Here is a 20,219-nt window from a genome sequence, read left to right as displayed (position 1 = left end):
AAAATAACTCAAAATGGGTCATAGACATACATGTAGGAGCTAAAGCTATACAAGTTTTCTAAGAAAACATAGCAGTAAAACTTTGTGATATTGGGTCAGTCAAAGCCAGCTTAGACAAAAGCACAAGTGACCAAAAAAAAAAAAAAAATGGATAAGTTAGTAATACTTTTGTGCTTCAAATGACATAATGAAGAAAGTAAAAAAGCAACTCAGAGAATGGGAGAAATTATTTGCAAATTATATATATATATACACACACCTTATATATAAAACTTATATATATGTGGATATATATACAACATATATACACACACACACACACACACACACACCCCTTATATATATAAGCAAGAGAATCACTTGAACCCAGGAGGCAGAGGTTGCAGTGAGCCAAGATTGTGCCTTTGCACTCCAACCTGGGCGACCTTAAATACATATATATATCTTATATATATACACACACACACACACACATATATATATAAAATAAGGGACTTATATTTAGAATAATAAAGAACTCCTACAACTCAACAAGAAAAAGACAACCCAATTCTAGAAGATTGGGTGGATAACCATACAAGCCAGTCATCTTTATGAGAGGCTGAGAAAAACAGTACTAAATAACACCAGTTGGAATCAGCAACATAGAGAACTCTGGTGGTGATGGGTATGGAAGTCATCATGAACTGTATAGGTTTTTAATAGCATGAACTGTACAGGTTTTTAAGAAAAAGGGAATGGAGATGACAACTAAAACAAATTCTTCCAATGGGAAGAGAAATAGAATCAACAAAGACTGTGACCAGCAATTTGAAAAGTCATTGACAACTTTTCCAAGAATTTAGATGGAGAAGAAGCTTGCATCTGTTAATGGTAATTAGGTTAAGGATTATCCCTCAGGTATTTTAAAAAATTCTCTCCTACTAGCTGCATTACATCACTACTGTACTATGTCATGTGAACTAAAATGATGTGTTTCTATGTCTAGGTCTCCATCTGAAATGAAATTGTTCCTACTCATAGAGCAATTACATAGTAGATGTGGATGATAGGTTTCTGCTGGGATTAGGCATAACAAATTGATTATCAATTACATCAGGCCATACTGGTGTGTTAAAGAAAAAGATGTCTCAAGTCATCAAATGAGCTTCCAACCTACTCAGGCCTGCATTTTTCTTCCCTTTGTTCTTTATCTTCAGTGTTTTTTTTTCTAAGATTCTACATTTTCCTAATTAATCTGCATTTTATTTATTTCTGAATATTTTAGGCCCAAAGACAAAAGATATTTCTGAATATTTTTAATAGAGGTGCTGAGATTCTTTGTTTTCCATCCTTTTAGATATAGAATTTATATAATGTTGGTATTTATATCATATTGATGCCAGGCATTTGGGAAGAAATACAGGTAACAGTATCAGATGTAGGTAATAGTATCTTGGGAGCAGCACCTTAAAAAGCTGAATAATTTTGTAGTATTTATGAGCTGTTGCTGCCTATTGCAAGTCTGTAAGAGCCAGCAAGGAAAAGACACAGTCTCTATATTGAGACCTTCAAGGATAAAACATCTTTAATTGCATAGGTAAATATGATATTTGTACATTTCCTTTCTTTCACCGCTTGGAATGAAGATTCACTTGTCATAAGATTTTTTTTTTTTTTTTGGTCTGCAGAAAGACATTGAAGTGGAGATTGTGAAAATACTGTGAAACGAGGAACAAATATTAGCCCACATAAAGCTTTGACATATTGTATTATTTTGACTTGAACATTAGACAACAAATTGCTGGCTCCCATAATGTCCATGGATAGCATGACGACAATAAGCTTGCTAGTGTTTGGTAATACTCCAAAACGCTGAAACCCTACGGCAGCTGTCACTACTGTGAATGGAGTGCCCTAGTGAATAAAGGAACAAATGAATTAATAAATTAACAGAGGCTCGGCACAGTGGCTCACACCTGTAATCCCAGCACTCTGGGTGGCCAAGGTGGGTGGATCACCTGAGGTCAGGAGTTTGAGACCAGCCTGGCCAACATAGTGAAATCCCGTCCCTATTAAAAATACAAAAATTAGCCAGATGAGGTGGTGCACGCCTATAGTCCCAGCTACTCGGAGGCTGATACACGAGAATCACTTGAACAGAGGTTGCAGTGAGCCGAGATTGTGCCATTGCACTCCCACCTGGGTGACAGAGTGAGACTCTATCTCAAATTTTTAAATGAATTAATCAATTAACAGATATGAGTCTTTAATATACAACATGGTTACATACAAGATATTTTGGTTTTGTAATATTTATAGGAAACTTGGAACAATGCCTGGCACATAATAAAATGGTGCTGATGGTCAAGTTATTTCTAAGAATAAGTGCGGATATAGTGTCTGGGAGGGGCAGATGGTTTTGAAGCAGACGAGCTTTAGAAGGGGATGTGAAGACTTTAACCTTCTGGTTCTCCGAGCTGTTTTACCACATTTCCAGGAGTCAGACTGAGGATCTTCTCAGGGTGAGAGTAGCAGCGGGGCAAGACGGTTCTGAAGCTTTCTCTGATCATATCTGGGGCTCTCTGGAACAGGTGAGTGACTTGATTTTCGAGAAATGACATAGTAAGATGGTGTTCAGACCACCATCAAACCTCTGTGGACTCCGATGGAATTATACCTCTCTCCAGGGGCTGAATGGAGAATAGCTTCTTATGAGACTGACAGGAACGTCAGGACTTGAAGTTTCTTCACTTCCTAACGATGAACAAATAATGCTGTTAGCTTTTCTTACATCATCATTAGATTTCCCATTCATACGTGGTGCCCAGAGTATTTGGAGGTCAAAGAACGGGTCAAAGTGACATCCCTGTAGTTTGGGTAGGGACTTGTTCCTATAGACAAGGGATAAATCTCAATAAGGTTACTAGTTTCTTCTTTCTGCAGGGGCCCAGAGGTGGAGGTTATATAAGACAGTCATCCTGCCCCCTTTTCCTGATGTGGTTAGTGCAGAGGGAGCTGTGCTGAGTGCATACAATGTCCTAGGGGGATGTTCCTGCGTTTAAAAAAGACATTGTATGAGGAAGCCAAATTCTGGATGCATTTATAAATCTTCCCAATAAACTGAGCCTAAAGTGCTATTCTTTCTTGAAGAGTTTAAAAGGAATAAAAAAAAAACCTCACAGAAAGAAACAAATGAGGGACCCTGGAACATCTTCCTTTTCAATGAGAATGGTAAATTGGTTCATACATTGAAGCAAAGATTTTTGGCTTTTAAGGCTCCAGTCTTCTCTGCCTGTAAACAAACATGGGGCAATGAGAAACAATAGCAGCAAGAAGACACACTCTTAATCCAGGACAATAGCAAAACACTCTTCTAAAAAAGATGTGCTAATGATCCTTTGTGATACTAAATTGTGCAATTAGAAAGATGGAAAGCAAATAGCCTTAATTTGAAGGCTACACATTTTGTTCACCCCCTACTGATCACTGCTGCCAGACCCTGTGGGTTTTTGCTGAATTCATATGTCTTTTGCTCTTGAGCCATGAAATTATTTGTCATTTCTCTCTAGTGAACTGTTAATGGAGAGCACTAAAATTCAATTTAAAAGTGGGAGTTACTACATAATACTATCACTGATGATGGATTATGGGATTTAAAGGGATTGTCCACATCATAACTTTTTTGAGGTTATAAACTATCAGAAAGAAAGGCCTCTGTAATATGCTAATGCAGAAAAAGCCAAACATGTTCATGGGAACATAGCTATCAATGAGACTTCATCATCACCTCGTGGACCAAATAGGCTGAAAATCATATGATCTAATTACAAAGACTCCCCAAGGAAGAATGCACTGGATCTAGGTGGTTAAAAAAAATTATTGCTGGCCGGGCGCGGTGGCTCACACCTGTAGTCCCAGCACTTTGGGAGGCCGAGGCAGGCAGATCACCTGAGGTCAGGAGTTCGAGACTAGCCTGACCAACATGGAGAAAACCCATCTCTACTAAAAATACAAAATTAGCCAGCTGTGGTGGCTCATGCCTGTAATCCCAGGTACTCTGGAGGCTGAGACAGGAAAATTGCTTGAACCTAGGAGGTGGAGGTTGTGGTGAGCCGCGATTGCACCATTGCACTCCAGCCTGGGCAACAGGAGCAAAACTCTGTCCCTACCAAAAAAAATATTATTGCCTTTTAGATAAGAATATTGACAGCCAAACTTCTTTGCCAGAGACGTCTAGATGTTCACCAAACCTGGTTTTCTCTTCCTTCTGGGTCATATCCTGATGACATTTCCCAGCCTCCCTTGCCCTGTCCTGCGTGGTCCGTGTCTGGACTCAGAGACATGGAATGTGCTTGGAAGTGACACACACCACTCCCAAGCCCCACCCATAAATCCCTCTGGTGTGATATACTCCATGTTCTTCCCCACACTCTCCTGTTGGCAACCACAGTAAGAGAGCTGAGCTAGAAGATGATTCCTGAATGATTGGCGGGAAGCTGCCTGCTGGTCAGATACATACTTTTGGGTGTTGGATAAGTGAGAAATAACCTACAACTGGATTAAGCCATGAAGACTTTGGAATGCATGTATTGTATCAGTGGCTAACATTATCTGCATATGTTTAACTGAGTTGACAAGCCATTTTATGAAGTGGTCAAGTACATGGGCTTTGGTGTCAGACAGATCTGGATGTGAATCTCTGCTCTGTCAACTGTGGCCACATAAACTTGGGCATGTTGCTGAATCTCTCTGAGTCTAGGTTACCTCATCTATGAAACCAGGATGGATACGCCCACCTTGCACCTCCTTATGAGACAGTAGTGAGATCACATTTTTCAGTTGTTGGCACAAGCTGGCACACAGCAGGTGCTCGTGTTCCTCATTCCAGTACCAGTTTATTCAATTCAAGATGCAGGTGCAGTCCTGGCTCAAGCAGAATTTTTCCAAGATTAGGAACCCAGCGGTTGGGAACCAGCACATGAAATTACAGAGCTGAGTTATATAGATGTCCATCTACTCTAGGCTTTTCTAATGCAAATATTACAAACCAGAGGCTTGTAAGCTGAATTCAGCCCTTGGCTATGTCTTGTTTGGTGTATGTAAAGTGTTAAAGGTTTTTAAATTACTTAATATTTGAAATCACAGTGAAAATAAAATTTCTAGCTTTTCCCTTCCTTCCTTCCTTCCTTCCTTCCTTCCTTCCTTCCTTCCTTTCTTCCTTCCTTTCTTTCTCTTTTCTTTCTTTCTTTCTCTTTCTTTCTTTCTTTCTTTCTTTCTTTCTTTCTTTCTTTCTTTCTTTCTTTCTTTCTTTCTTTCTTTCTTTCAAGAGGGGGTCTTGCTCTGACACCAAGGCTGATCTTGAACTCCTGGGCTCAAGGGACCCACCTGCCTTGGCCTCCCAAAGTGCTGGGATTACAGGTGTGAGCCACTGCAGCCAGCCTCTAGCTTTGCTTAAGTAATTGAATCCTCTGACACAGTTGGCCCACATTCTCACCTTGGTAATAATGGAGTGGAGCTGAGTATCAACGGCCTGCTTTGGATGGGATCTGCAGTCTCTGGTTACTGCAATTTCCAGAGTACCCACATCTGCTATTATCCCCTATCTGGCTCCTGGAGGTATCTGAGTTTGCAAACCTGGATCTCTAGTCTGATGGCCAGGATAGGAAAGCCCCATATAATCTTACAAGGTGCCAGGTACTGTTCTAAGCATTTTGTCTATAATTTGATTTGATCTTTACAACAAACTTATGTAAATGGTACTCTTATCATTCCTATTTTTTTAGAAGAGGAAATAGATGTACGAGAAAATCAGGCAACTTGCCCAAGGTCATGCAATCAGAAGATGGGGTTCAAATCCACGAAGTCCAGCTCCAGCATGGTGCTCTAAAATGGCTGTGCCGCCCCACCTTTCATGTTAACCAGCCCATTTTTGGTGCTATACACATCGTGTGTGTGTGCAATACCCCCTTCTACCATGTTCTCTTGGCAGGTAGCTTGCAGGAGTTTATTGCTTAAGTGCAGGAAAACCTAGCTGGCAGTTCATTTTAGAAATTAATTCTTGAGGAAGTAGTGCAGGGGACCTCAGTGACTTAGTAGATGGAGGTTAATTACCCATGGCTTTCGTAAGGTAGAGAAAGTGCCAAATGAAATAGAGAGAAAGCCAGATTCAGACAAAAGGAAATCTCTGCCAAACGCCTCCTTTCTCCAGCTCCAGAGGAGAAAATAAACAGGATTGCAAGAAATATCCAGATTCCTGTATTTTACAATAATAAGGCGATTTCTGACCTAATTTATTTGTGGATCCCTCATTTCTTATTATATCACTAGCTAAGACCTCAACAATGAGAAAAAAAATATCAAATGTCCAAAGGCAGCCTTATTTGGGATAGTAAATATCCTAAAACCCTGTGAGGCAGATGATGTTAATAATATCACTATTTAGCTACTGGAAACCCTGAAGTATCAGAGGGTTAAATGACTCCTTTAGGCTCATAATCATCCAGATATCCTGGCTCTTACCCAATGTCCTAGCATCGTCACTCCCAGATTTTAATAATAATGCTTGCATTATGATGCTGCGGGGTTGTTTTCAAAGCTGAAAAACATTTTTATTTGATTTTTAATCTCACAACAACTTTATGGCATAGGTAAAGCCAACTTATCACATTTTTAAATGATAAAACCTGAGTCTAAGAGAGATAACTAAACTTGCCCCTGGTCACAAAGCAGAAAATAATAGAGAAATAAATCCAGATCCTCTGATTTCAACTGCAGTAAGTATTCTACTACATTAACTTGCTATGTACCATTTTCTTCCTAGAGTCAAGAATTCTGGAGCTGTTTCAGAGAGCTGCACACAAAGGTTTACCAGCAAATATCCTGGAGTTCAGTAAAAGAGCCTAGCTTCTAGATCGGTAGTCCTTTTCCTATTTTTAATTTTAGATTCGAGGGCCACATGTGCAGGTTTCTTACAAGGGTATATTGCACCCATGCTGAGCTTTGGGTTTCTGTTGATCCTGTCACCCAAACAGTGGGAATAATACCTGACATGGGCCAGGCACGGTGGCTCACTCTTATAACCCCAGCACTTTGGGAAGCCAAGGCGGGCAGATCACTTGAGGTCAGGAGTTCAAGACCAATCTGGCCAACCAGGTGAAACCCCATCTCTACTAAAAATACAAAAAATTAGCCGAGTGTGGTGGCATGCACCTGTAGTCCCAGCTACTCAGCAGGCTGAGGCAGGAGAATCACTGGAACTCCTGAGGTGGAGGTTGCAGTAAGCCAAGATTGCACCACCGCACTCCAGCCTGGGAGACAAAGTGAGACTCTGTCTCAAAAAACAAGAAACCAACCAACAAACAAAAAAACCTAATAGGTAGTTTTTCAACCCTTCTCCTTCTCCCACCTTCCTCTCCCTTGGAGTCCCCAGTGTCTATCATTTCCATTTTTATGTCCACGTGTACCCAATGTTTAGCTCCTACTTACAAGTGAGAAAATACAGTATTAGGTTTTCTGTTTCTGCATTAATTCACTTAGGATAATGGCCTCCAGCTGCATCCATGTTGCTGCAAAGGACATCATTTTGGGTTTTTTTATGCCTGCATAGTATTCCATGATGTATAAGTACCACTTTTTTTTAAATCCAATTTGCCATTGATGAGCACATAGATTGATTCTATGTCTTTGCTATTGTGAATAGCACTGCAATAAACATTCGTGTGCATGTGTCTTTGATAGAACAATTTATTTTCCTTTGGGTATACAGCCAGCAAGAGAATTGCTGGGTCAAATGGTAGTTCTATTTTTCGTTCTTTGAGAAATATCCAAAATGTGTCCACAGTGGCTAAACTAATTTACATTCCCACCAACAGTGTATAAACGTTTCCGTTTCTCTGCGACCTAGCCAAAATTTATTAATTTTTGATGTTTTAATGATGGCCATTTGACTGGTATGAGATGGTGTCTCACTGTGGTTTTGATTCACATTTCTCTGCTGATTAGTGAGGTTCAGTATTTTTTCATATGTTTGTTGGCCGCTTGTCTGCCTTCTTTTGAGAAATGTCTGTTCACATTCTTTTCTAGGTGGGTAGTCTGAAAAGGCACAAGATTGAGGAACCTGGAAATGAGAAGCAAGAAGAAGTGTTATCAAAAGCTAGAGAAGCCAATAAACAGAGTTTCAGACTTGAGCCATTGAAACAGAAAGAAGTCAGGAAAATTATATATACTGCCAGTATAAGGCAAGCAGAATTGGAGAAAGGTACTATCAGTTATGATTGTATCAGCTGCTTGTGGACAGGAACCCAATCACAGTGACTCATTCACATGTGGGTTTATTTTGCTTATGTAACTGTAATCTGGAAATTAACAGGCCATGGCTAGTACTGTGGCCATTCAATGCCTTAAGGCTCACAGACTCCTTCTTGGCTCTCTGCTCCATCCTTAGTTTGTTGCTTTCATTTGAGGCTGAAAATGTGGGTGCTGTGTCCACTGTCCAAGAAAAAAAGGGAATAAAGAGCTAAAGAAACAGAGAGGCAAACCATCTGGGATGGTCCCCTTTTTAAAGAACATTTCTAGAAATCTTCCTTTTGCAATGCTTGGTTGCATCTCACTGGCCTGAATTATGTTGTATGACCACTCCTGGTTAAAAGGGATTCAGATAAACTGAGGTTTCTTTGGTTTTGAGATCATTACATAGCAATTCTGAACAGAATTCAGCTCTATAACTGCATCAGTTAGCATCCTAATGGGAAAGAGACAGCACATCCAAATTAAAATATTAAGATGATAAATGGGCCACAGACAATGGTGTAGCTAGGTGTAGGGCGTCTCCGAAGATGCATACAGTTACCTGGGACCAGTAACAGGCTATCAGTTAGGCCAGAAGGGATGAAGAGAGAATGAGCTATCCCAACCAGGAAAGGCAGAAGTAGGCAGAGAATGCCACTTTGAAAGGAGTAGTGACCTTTGATCAAAGGACACAATCAACCCAAGGCAACCTAGAAAGCGAAAAGGTACTAATAGACTGCACTCACTTTCCACCCTCCCTCTTATATCTGCCAAAGCTCCCTATTGGCCAAACAGAAGCCCAGGGCAAATGAACCTTGTGATGTCATCCCTATGAGTCAGTACCTTGAGGATGACAGCAAACTCACAGGAAGTGGATTCAGAATCAAACAGACAAATCCTGTCCAGGACTCAAATTTTTTAACAGCCTTTCTTCCCCAATTTGTTCTTATCCACCTGTGTTCCCTCTGTTTGGAACATTACGATATTCCTACCCACTACCCTTCTCTCACCTAAGCCCGTCTCTTCCTTCAGCCTAAGAATCACATCCATGTAGAGGCCATATGTTCTCAAGGTACCCTCCTGGGAGGAACTGACCACTGTGTAATTTACCTAATTAATGGGCATTTTACATCAGGCTGTATGCACCTTCACAATCTTTTTTATTCCAGCAATGCCCAATGCAAATATAGCACAGAGATCTATTAGACATTCAATAAGTATTTGTTTGTATTTATCATTGCAAAATAGAAATTGCTCAATTGCCCACAGTTTGTGGTGCATGGAGTATATGCATTGACAGCTGAGTTGTCCTGTAGAATATTTCATTTCAGCCTGAAGGATTATCTCTGCTTAATCCTGAAAATTGATCTGTGAGAGACTCACGCAGCAGATCTGGTTTCTCTGCCCTGGGCAATGTTGGGGAGACTCGGACAAATTCAAGACTTCTTGCGCAGCCCCAGGCTCTTGTAATGAATTTGAGCTCTTCTACCTTTTGCATGGGTAATGCAGAAGGGCAGGGGGCAACACTTGCAATTATTTCTCGATGCACAGGCAGCAGAAATGGCTTTGATGAGTGTGTGTGCGTACATGCACGTGTGTGTGTGTGTCTATTTGTGCACACAGATGGACATGAGAAGGAGACGTTAGAGATTGTGGCTTGGCCAAATAATCCCACCCATCTCTTGCCCTGAGGATACATGTGAATGATTCGAGGAGGCCCTTTGTGGTTTTGTTTTGTTTGTTTTGTTTGTTTTGTTTTGTTTGAGATGGGGTCTCATTCTGTTGCCCAGGCTGGAGTGCAGTGGCATGATCTTGGCTCACTGAAACCTCCCCCTCCCGGCCTCAAGTGATCCTCCCACCTCAGCCTCCTGAGTAGGTGGGATCACAGACATGCACCACCATGTCTAGCTAATTTATTTGTATCTGGTAGAGATGGGGTTTTACCATGTTGCCCAGGCTAGTGTCAAACTCCTGAGCTCAAGCAATCTGCCTGCCTTGGCCTCCCGAAGTGCTGGGATTATAGGCATGAGCCAGCACACCTGACCATGGAGGCCCTTTGTTAACATGAGTTCATGGTAGCCAGAGCCCAAAGTCAGCCAACTTATCCCTCATTTTGTCCAAAGATGACTAGAATTTCTGTCTTGCTCTCTGAAAACAACAAAGGAATTTTCCAGTTGTATGTTAGGTGGGTTACAGTTGTAGCTGCTTTACTAACAAACTGCTCATCCTTCCCCCAAGTAGCTACAGGGACCCTGAAATGTACTCTTTGTACATTTCTTTTATGCTCTACAAAGATGTATAATTATACACTGTGATTAGACAACTTAATCATACAATATTGATTAAGCAGCTAGGCAGAACATGTTTATTTCCAATCTGTGCTGCATCTTCATCATGTAATATAGTCAACAACTGACAGGTGTTGAGTAAATAAAGATGTAACACATTGTCGTGATACTTGAAGGAAGCGTTAGTACTTCATACCCTCTTATTCTTCATGTTAACCCTTATGGTATTATAGTCATCTTACCATAGTCCCTCCCCCAGTTCATGTGCACCCTTCCTGTATCACTGTTGATACTCTCAGAAGTGATCCCCTTACTGGGTATGCAATTGCCTCGAAACATACTATTTGATGTAATTAATAAATTATAATTTATCTTACCCTACTTATTTTAGTATACTTAATTATGTTTGAGAATAGCTGGACAAATTTTAGGATGTAATCTAGTATTATTAAAAACAAATGTACGAAACTATTAGGAGATCATATTTATCCCTTGTTCCTGAATCACTGGGGAAGATGTGATTCGTGCCTGCTCCATGCTATGCATTTGAAAAATGAAGCATGTGCATGTATGTGAGTGCACACAATAACATGAAGATAGAGTCTCTCCAATAATTCAACTTATACAGGCCCATATTTATCTCAGCATCCTATGTGTAGATTTCTATAGCACCCTGAAAGTTGAATTCTTAAATATTCATGTGTGTAGTAAACTGATACTGAAGTTTCGATCATTCACAGCTTACCATCTTGCCATCCCCTCCATCTGCCCAGCCACCTCCCACTCATCCTTCCAGGCCCCATCCAAGCATAGGCTCCACCCATACTGATGCTTCGCTTACTCAATTTGTCTTTGTGCTTTATCTATTTCACCCCAGGAAATCCCAATTTAACAGAGTTCACCTATTTTCTACCTGCCTATGATGGACCATTTATTATTTCATCATAGAATTTTATCTTTTGCTTTTTATGTGCATACATATTTTATCTCCCAACTAATAATAAAGGCTAACATTTACTGAGTACTTTCCTGTATCAATTCATTTAATCTTCCTAATAAGCGCTAAAAGTGTGTATTATTATTATTATTTCCATTTCATCAGATAAAGTAGTGGACACAAAGAAAGTGTAAGAAACTTTTCCTAGGTCACCTACAATTAGGTAAATTCACCCACTTTTTTTCTGCAGTCATGAAATATTTACTCGTAGCAATGTTGTTTTACGTGAGAGGTTCTGTATAATCAGTTATTCCTGGGCAGGGGCAGTAGCTTGTAGTTTTGCAGCTATAGCTATACCTCTGAAACTTCCCACAGTGCCAGGCATATAGTACCTGCCAGAGGCATGCTTGTGGGTTAACTGAGCTATTACATATTATATATGATTTTGAATTTACCAAAGAAGATTAAATTTAAGGTTAAGCTAAGGTACAATCTTACAGAATCTCATGGCCACTGAGATATGCTCTTTCTCCATGCATATGGTTGGATGGCCACAGAGCCCAGCTCACTTAGTAGAAGAAAGCCACCTCCTAGTACTCTGCTCCTCCAGGAGAAATTTGATTTTGGATTAAGAGTTCACTTTCAAACCAAACTGTACACATCCTGCTGCTTTATTTCATAATTGCATATTGACATGAATGCAGTGACAGTTAGGGTTCCTCTGGCCAACTGCATGCTACGAGAATCTTCTTCCTAGAATCTAACCCAACTGATCAAAGGTTATTGCAGCTCTGGAGTTCCTTACAGTCAAAAGATTTGTTTCCATCAAGATTTTTAGTAGAGGAAAAGGCATTATCTTCTAGATAGGGTTATATAAAGCAGCTCTCCAGCATTAAGAAACATAGCTTTGCCAATATTTCTGCTCATTGCAAAGAAATAGGTAAGGCACCAGTTCCAGAATATATGGCAAAGGGAATGGAGTTGAGTCTTGGCTCTAACACAGTTTAAAATCCCCAAATCCAAACTGTCTAAATAGGTACACATTGAATTTTTTGTTAAACAATTTATAGAACTGGATGGAGTCTAGTTATCAAAACTTCCCATTTTACTGTTAATTAAATAAACGTTTTTATAGACCTGTGTGACTTGTCCAAAGCATAAGACTACCTGGGTAGGTAGTGTCAGACTGGGTAGTAAAATAGAGGCCTTATAATTTTTTTTTTTTTTCTTTTTGAGATGGAGTCTTGCTCTGTCACCCAGGCTAGAGTGCAGTGGTGCAGTCTCAGCTCACTGCAACCTCTGCCTCCCAGGTTCAAGTGATTCTTCTGCCTCAGCTTCCCGAGTAGCTGGGACTATAGGTGCATGCCACCGCACTCAGATAATTTTTGTATTTTTTTGGTAGAGACGGGATTTCACCATATTGGCCAGGCTGGTCTTGAACTCCCAACCTCGTGATCTGCCTGCCTTGGCCTCCCAAAGTGCTGGGATTACAGCCGTGAGAGACCTTATAATTCTTATTCCAGAATTATTTTCTTAGTACTCTGATATTCTCAACTACTTATAGAATATGCCATCTCACAGACACTTCTCAAAAGAAGACATACAAGTGGCCAACAAACATGAATAAATGTTCAACATCACTAATCATCAGAAAAATGCAAATTAAAACCACAATTAAATGCCATCTCATACCAGCCAGAATGATCATTGTTAAAAAGTCAAAAAATAGGCTGGGCACAGTGGCTCATGCCTGTAATCCCAGCACTTTGGGAGGCCGAGGCGGGCGGATCACTAGGTCAGGAGATCGAGACCATCCTGGCTAACACGGTGAAACCCCGTATCTACTAAAAATACAAAAAATTAGCCAGGCGTGGTGGTGGGCGCCTGTAGTCCCAGCTACTCGGGAGGCTGAGGCAGGAGAATGGCGCGAACCCAGGAGGCGGAGCTTGCAGTGAGCCGAGATCGCGCCACTGCACTCCAACCTGGCCGACAGAGTGAGACTCCGTCTCAAAAACAATAATAATAAAAATAAAAAATAAAATAAAATAAAATATATTTCAATTTGAAAAATTCTGATACAAACAGAACTTCTTTGGAGCACAGCCAGTGAGGCATCCCTCTAATATAAACTATTTCTATTATTGTATAGCCTGAGGATTGGTTAATTACAGATTTAGCATCCTGCTTAGAAGCTATGGAAAACAAAATGAAACAACAACAAAACAAACAGAGTACTATTGGAATGTGGGACTGGCTTTGAAATCACATGGTAAAATTTAAGCAAGTGCCCACTGCCTGCAAAGGTCTGCACAGGACACTTACTTGCTTCTGCCTTTGTCTTGCCATGTCCTGGAGAGGTAGCTCCTGGACCATCCTGTATATGTGGAAACCCCAGAAGCCTCACACCCTTACCCAACATGTGAGTGTCTATGAATGGGCAACATAGAAATTTTATGGTTTCCACTAAGTTTCTGGGGGCTGTTCAGGGAAGCAAGTCCCATTTTTCTCTCTGCCAGCTAATACAGTTGTCTCCTCTTTCCCACAGTTTTATTTACCCAAGGTCAACCACAGACTGAAAATATTAAATGGAAAATTCCAGAAATCAACAATTCATAAGTTTTAAATTGTGCATTGCTCTGAGTAGGTGATAAAATCTTTCCCAGTCCTGCTCTGTCCCACCCAAGATATGAATCATCTCTTTGTCCAGCAAATCCACACTGTAGATGTCATCAGCCCATGAGTCAACTAGCAATTGTCTCAGTTATCAGCTCAATGGTCATGATATGGCAGTGCTTATCATGAACTATGATGTGCTTGTATTCCTGTCACCCTTATTTTATTTAATAATGCTATGTCACAGTTTCTAAGCCATTTGTCTCACTTCATCTCACCACAAAGGCATTGTATCTTCTCACGTCAGCACAAGAAGGGTGAGCATAGTGCAATCAGATGTCCTGAGACAGACACTCATGTAACTTTATTACAGTGTATTGTTATAATGTTCTATTTTTTTATTGTTGTTACTCTTACTATGCCTAATTTATAAATACACTTTATCATAGGTGTATTAGTCAGGCTTCCTTCTCCAGAGGGACAGAATCCATAGAAAACATATATTTGAAAGGGAATTTATTAAAGAGAATTGGCTCACATGACCATAAAGGTAAGATCCCACCACCAGATAGGTTTAAATGATTTCTGCAAGCTGGGGAATGATAGAAGCCAACTGCAGAGGGTCAAACAGCTGCTAAACAGAGGAGCTAGGAGTCACACCCGAGAGTATATGAACCTAAAGCCACTTCTAGTATCTACGGAATCTGACAGCAGAATAGGTGTTTAACGATCTTGAGACACTGTTTATTATTTCAGGGTTCATGATGTGATGAGCATCATGATGTTATGAACATGAAAAGCCCCACAAACCTAGTGAGCCAGTCCAAGTGTGGAACCCGAGAAGCAGGGAAGCTGGCAGAGCAGCCCCCAGCCTGAAGCCGAATGCCTGACAGCCCCACGGAGGCCGCTGGTGCAATCCCCAGAGTCCAAAGGCTGAAGAACCTAAGTCTGATGTCCGAGGTCAGAAGGAGAAAAGACATCCCGCTAGGGAGAAAAGAAAAAGACAAGAGGAGGTGCCAGACTCCGAAAAAACCAGTTCTCACGAGAACTGAGTGAGAACTCACTCGCTCCCGGGAGAGTGGCACCAAGCCATTCATGAAGCATCCGCCGCGAGGATCCAAACACTTCCTATCTGGCTCCATCTCCAACAATGGGGATCAAATGTTGGCACGAGACTTGATCGGGCCTAACAAACCATATCCAAATCACAGCAATAGATATGTATCTGTGGTAAAAAACGTAGTATATATAGGGCTCGATGTCATTCGCAGTTTTCGGTATCTACTGGGGGCCTTGGAAGTATCCCTTGTGGGTAAGGGGAAGCTGCTGTACTTGGCTGGAGCCAGACCCAGCCTATGGCTGGAAGATCAGAGCTCCATCAGCATAATTTCTAAAAAGAACAAGCTGTTACATAAGTATTTTCCCATGACTTGCAAAAACAAAACAAGAGAATAGAGGTCAAAATGTATTGCATTTCAGCCATGTGCATATGTACAATGTTTCTTAAACAACTAAACAAAGTGATTTAGATAAAAAGATCCTAAGAAAAAAAATTAGTGCAAGATGCCTGTGATGAGAAAGAGGGAGGAAGGTGGTGAGGTCTGTACTGAAAAATGTTAACTGGCTGGGTCAGATGTAGCTATGATTTCATGTGGGTCCAAACTCCTTTAGACTTTGAGGAAAGTGATAGAAGTCTCAGTTTTGCCATATCAGAGTTCCCTAATACAGTTTGCCCTGCAATTAAGCTAACATATTCACTCTGATTTGATTTCTTTTTTTCTTTTTCTTTTTTTTTTTTTTTTTGAGACAGAGTCTTGCTCTGTCATCCAGTCTGGAGTGCAGTGGCACAATCTTGGCTCACTGCACCCTCCACCTCCCAGGTTCAAACAATTCTCCTGCCTCAGCCTCTCGAATACCTGGGATTACAGGCATCCGCCACCACATCCAGCTAATTTTTTTTTTTTGAGACGAAGTGTCGATCTGTCGCCCAGGCTGGAGTGCAGTGGCGTTATCTCGGCTCACTGCAAGCTCCGCCTCCCGGGTTCACACTATTCTCCTGCCTCAGCCTCCTGAGTAGCTGGGACTACAGGCGCCCGCCACAACACCTGGCTAATTTTGTGTATTTTTTAGTAGAGAGGGGGTTTCACCATGTTAGCCAGGATGGTCTCAATCTCCCGACCTCGTGATCCACCCGCCTCGGCATCCCAAAGTGCTGGGATTACAGCGTGAGCCATTGTGCCCGGCCTAATTTTTGTATTTTAGTAGAGACAGGGTTTTGCCATGCTGGCCAGGCTGGTCTCAAACTCCTGACCTCAGGTGATCCACCAACCTTGGCCTCCCAAAGTGCCAGGATTACAGGCGCGAGCCACCGTGTCCAGCTGACTCTGATTTGATTTCTATTACATTTCTAAATTTGTTTGGAACCATTGGAGAAGGATATGATTAGCATTGCAGAAACAACCCATGACACTAGAAGTTAAGAAGAGACAGGAATTCAAGAAGGAGGAAGGCAGCAACAGGATCAAAGGTGTTGAGAAATCAACAGTAGTAAGCCCTCAGTACATGTTCACACACCAGACAGGAATCAGGCCAAGGTCATTAGACACATTTCCTCACCTAATTATCAGGGCAGTCCTCTGATGAAGGATTTGTTATATTCATTTTACATAGGTGGGAAATGAGGTTTAAAGTTAAGCAACTGCAAAGGGTCAAGCAGCTGGTAAACAGAGGAGCTAGGCATCCCACCCGAGAGCATCTGAGCTCAAAGCCACTTCTGAGCTCTACGGAATCTGACAACAAAATAGGTGCTTAATGACCTTGAGAGCACCGTTTATTATTTCAGGGTTCATGATGTTATAAAGCAGACTGCAACTGGTTAACTAGATAATGGGAGGTAAGGAGAGAGATAGCAGAGAGAGTTCAATTTTTAATGCAGTCTGGCATTGAAGGTCAGAAGAGGTGGAGTAGGAAAAACCGAGATGCAGGGATTTTATTTTTTTCTATTCAGATAAAAGAGATTTTGAAATTATTTCAGTGCTGTTAGGAGAGAGAATAGGATGGGAGAGGTGACCATACCTGAGATCTGGGGGATAATTGAGGGAGGGAGTCCCTGAGGAGGTAGTCCCTGAGGAGGTAGCAGAGAAAGGAGAACTATGCAAGTTGAGTCAGTTCCTTTCTCTTAGTTTCTTCTTTCTTGGTGAAGCAGGAAGTGAGGTTAACATCCAGGAATAAATTGAAGAGAGGAGGAGATGGAGATGATTGTATTCTGAGAGGAGACTACGAATCATGGACTAGTGTCCAACCAGACAGGACTAAAGAGAAATGACCCAAGCACCAGCTTGTTCAAACAGCCCAGCCTGTCAGTCCTCACTCTATAGTGATCACGTTTGGGAAGGAAAATCTGTGCTCATCACTGCTTTAACTATCATTTTCCTGACATTTTTCTTGGTAGACAGGCTTTGTCATTGTTGTGTTATTGCTTGCAGTTACTTGTTTTTTGAGTTTTGATGTTGTTTTTTTCCTTTAAAAAAAAAAAGGAATTTTTTTTTTCAAGGAATGCTGTTGTTTTTTTTTTTTAACTTTTATTTTAGGTGCAAAGGTACATGTGCAGGTTTATTATTTAAGTTAACTCATGTCATGGGGGCTTGTTGTACTGATTATTTCTTCACCCAGATACTAAGCCTAGTACCCAACAGTTATTTTTTCTGATCTTCCTCTTCTCACCCACCACCCTCAAGTAGGCCCCAGTGTTTTTCCCCTCTATGTGTCCATGTGTTCTCATCGTTTAGCTCCCGCTTGTAAGTGAACATGTGGTATTTGGTTTTCCGTTCCTAGGTTAGTTTGCTAAGGATGATGGTATCCAGCTCCATCCATGTTCCTGCAAAGAACTTGATCTCCCTCTTTTGTATGGCTGTGTAGTAAGGAATGCTGATTTTAATAGACATGGATCTCATTCTGTCTTATATTATCCAGCTGTGTCAACAGAAGACATTTACTGAGGTCTACCCTATGGGCCATGATTTCAATATAACCCATTCTGATTTCCTGATATACCGTGACCTTGGACAATGTCATACCAAAGCTTCTAACGAATCCTGTACACTCTTTAGATTTTCCCACAGTGTGCTCTCTTCATTAAGCATCAGGTATTTTTTTCCCCAAGTAAATAATCAAATGTAAATGAGTTTTTATAGTGCATCCATGGTTGTGGTACATGATGTAGAACATTTAAAAAGGGCACAATTTTTAAACTTAAGGAGCTTCTATTTCAAATGCCACTGCAAAACAACATGCAATAAATGACTAGAGAACAATGTAAAAGAGAAAGTGCTGTTTCTCCGGGTGGATGGTGATTAGTGTGGGCTGGCATGGCCTTCATGGAAAGGTAGGATGGAAGTGGTGTCTTTAAGGATAGTAGAACTGGACCAGCCAAGAGCAAGGGACAAGGTGCTTTGAATTGGAAAGACAGAATGTAAAGGCATAGAGAGGAGCTTAACTAGATCACATAGGAAGTTCCGTAAGGAATCTCTTCAAGGGGGTGTTTGTATTAAGGAAATATGGTAAACGAGTTTGATAGCACACAAAATCATAGAGTAAAAGCCACCTTCAAACCCACCTATAACATCTCTTATTTTACAGTTTGGAAGACTAAGTCTGAGAGGAAAATGATTTCCTGAGTTTTTTCAGCAGGAAGAACTGGGTTAAACATTCAGGTTTTTGTTTGTTTGTTTATTTGTTTAATTGCAAGTGTTATGGGACCAGGGGTGATCAGGCACAGAGAAAAGACTTTGTGAGGACACAGTGAGAAGATTGCTGTCTGCAAACCAAGGAGAGAGGTCTCCGGAGAAACCTGACCTGCTGACACCTTGAGCTGGGATTTCCAGCCTCCAGAACTGTAAGAAAGTAAATGTTGATGGTTTAAAAAAAGGCGGGTGGATCACCTGAGGTCAGGAGTTTGAAACCAGCCTGGCCAACATGGTAAAACCTTGTCTCTACTAAAAACACACAGACACAAAATTAGCCATGCATTGTGGCGGGCACCTGCAATCCCAGCTACTCGGGAGGCTGAGGCAGGACAATCACTTGAACCCGGGATGCAGTGGTTGCAGTGAGCAGAGATGCCACCACTGCACTCCAGCCTGGGCACCAGAGCGAGACTTTGTCTCAAAAAAAATAAAAATAAAAAAAAAGAAAGGGGGGTTATTGACTGAATGTTTGTGTCCCCTTAAAATCCCAAAATTTATTTGTTGAAGCTTCAACGTCTAATGTATGGTATTTGGAGGTGGGGTTTGGGGAGGAAATTACAGTTAGATGACATCATAAGGGTGAAGCCCAAGTCAAATAGGATTTGTGCCCTTGTAAGAAGGGTCACCAGAGAGTTTGCTCCTCCTGCCACCCCCACCAGCCCCACATGCACAGAGAAGAAGTCACATGAGTGCACAGAGAGATGGTGGCTGCCTACAAGTCGAAAGAAGAGGCCCCAGAATGAAAGCTATTTGGCCAGTACCTTGATCTTGGACTTTCTTCCCAGCCTCAAGAATTGTAAGAGAGAAATTTCTGTTGTTTAAGACACCTAATCTGTGGTATTTTGTTATGGTAGCCTAAGCAGACTAAGAAAGCAAGAGTTGATTGCCAAACCAGAGGCTTTCCTATATTCATTGCTGTCTCTTACAGGGCTGTTTGTAGGGAGGCGTAAGAGCACAGAAATTAAGCCTATGGGCCCTGTGATAGCCCCAGCTGCAAAACTGGTTTTGATCATTACAGTCATGTGACTTTGGACATATTGATTTTTTAAAAAAATCTCTCAGAGTCTCTGTTTCCTCATTTGTGTAATGTGGTTACTAATGAAATCCATTTAGAATGCTTTGCATGTGTATATTAAATAATACATGCAAAGTGCTTATCATAACACAGAGAACATACTAAGTATCTGATATGTTATCTATTGTTTTATTCATTTTCATTCATTTTTTTCATGAGAGACTGATATATTTGTTAAGATTATTTGAGACATATAAAGATAGATTAGATAGAGGGCTTACTGCTTAATAGGAGAGATAAGATTTACAGACAAAAATTTATAATAAAAGATAAAGAGTAGTCAGGGTTGTCAG

The sequence above is a fragment of the Hylobates moloch genome, unplaced genomic scaffold (assembly GCF_009828535.3).
Source record: "Hylobates moloch isolate HMO894 unplaced genomic scaffold, HMol_V3 SCAFFOLD_22, whole genome shotgun sequence".
In the NCBI taxonomy this organism is placed as follows: domain Eukaryota; kingdom Metazoa; phylum Chordata; class Mammalia; order Primates; family Hylobatidae; genus Hylobates; species Hylobates moloch.
The sequence above is the reverse complement of the archived record's forward strand: the minus strand, read 5'-3'. Positions refer to the sequence as shown.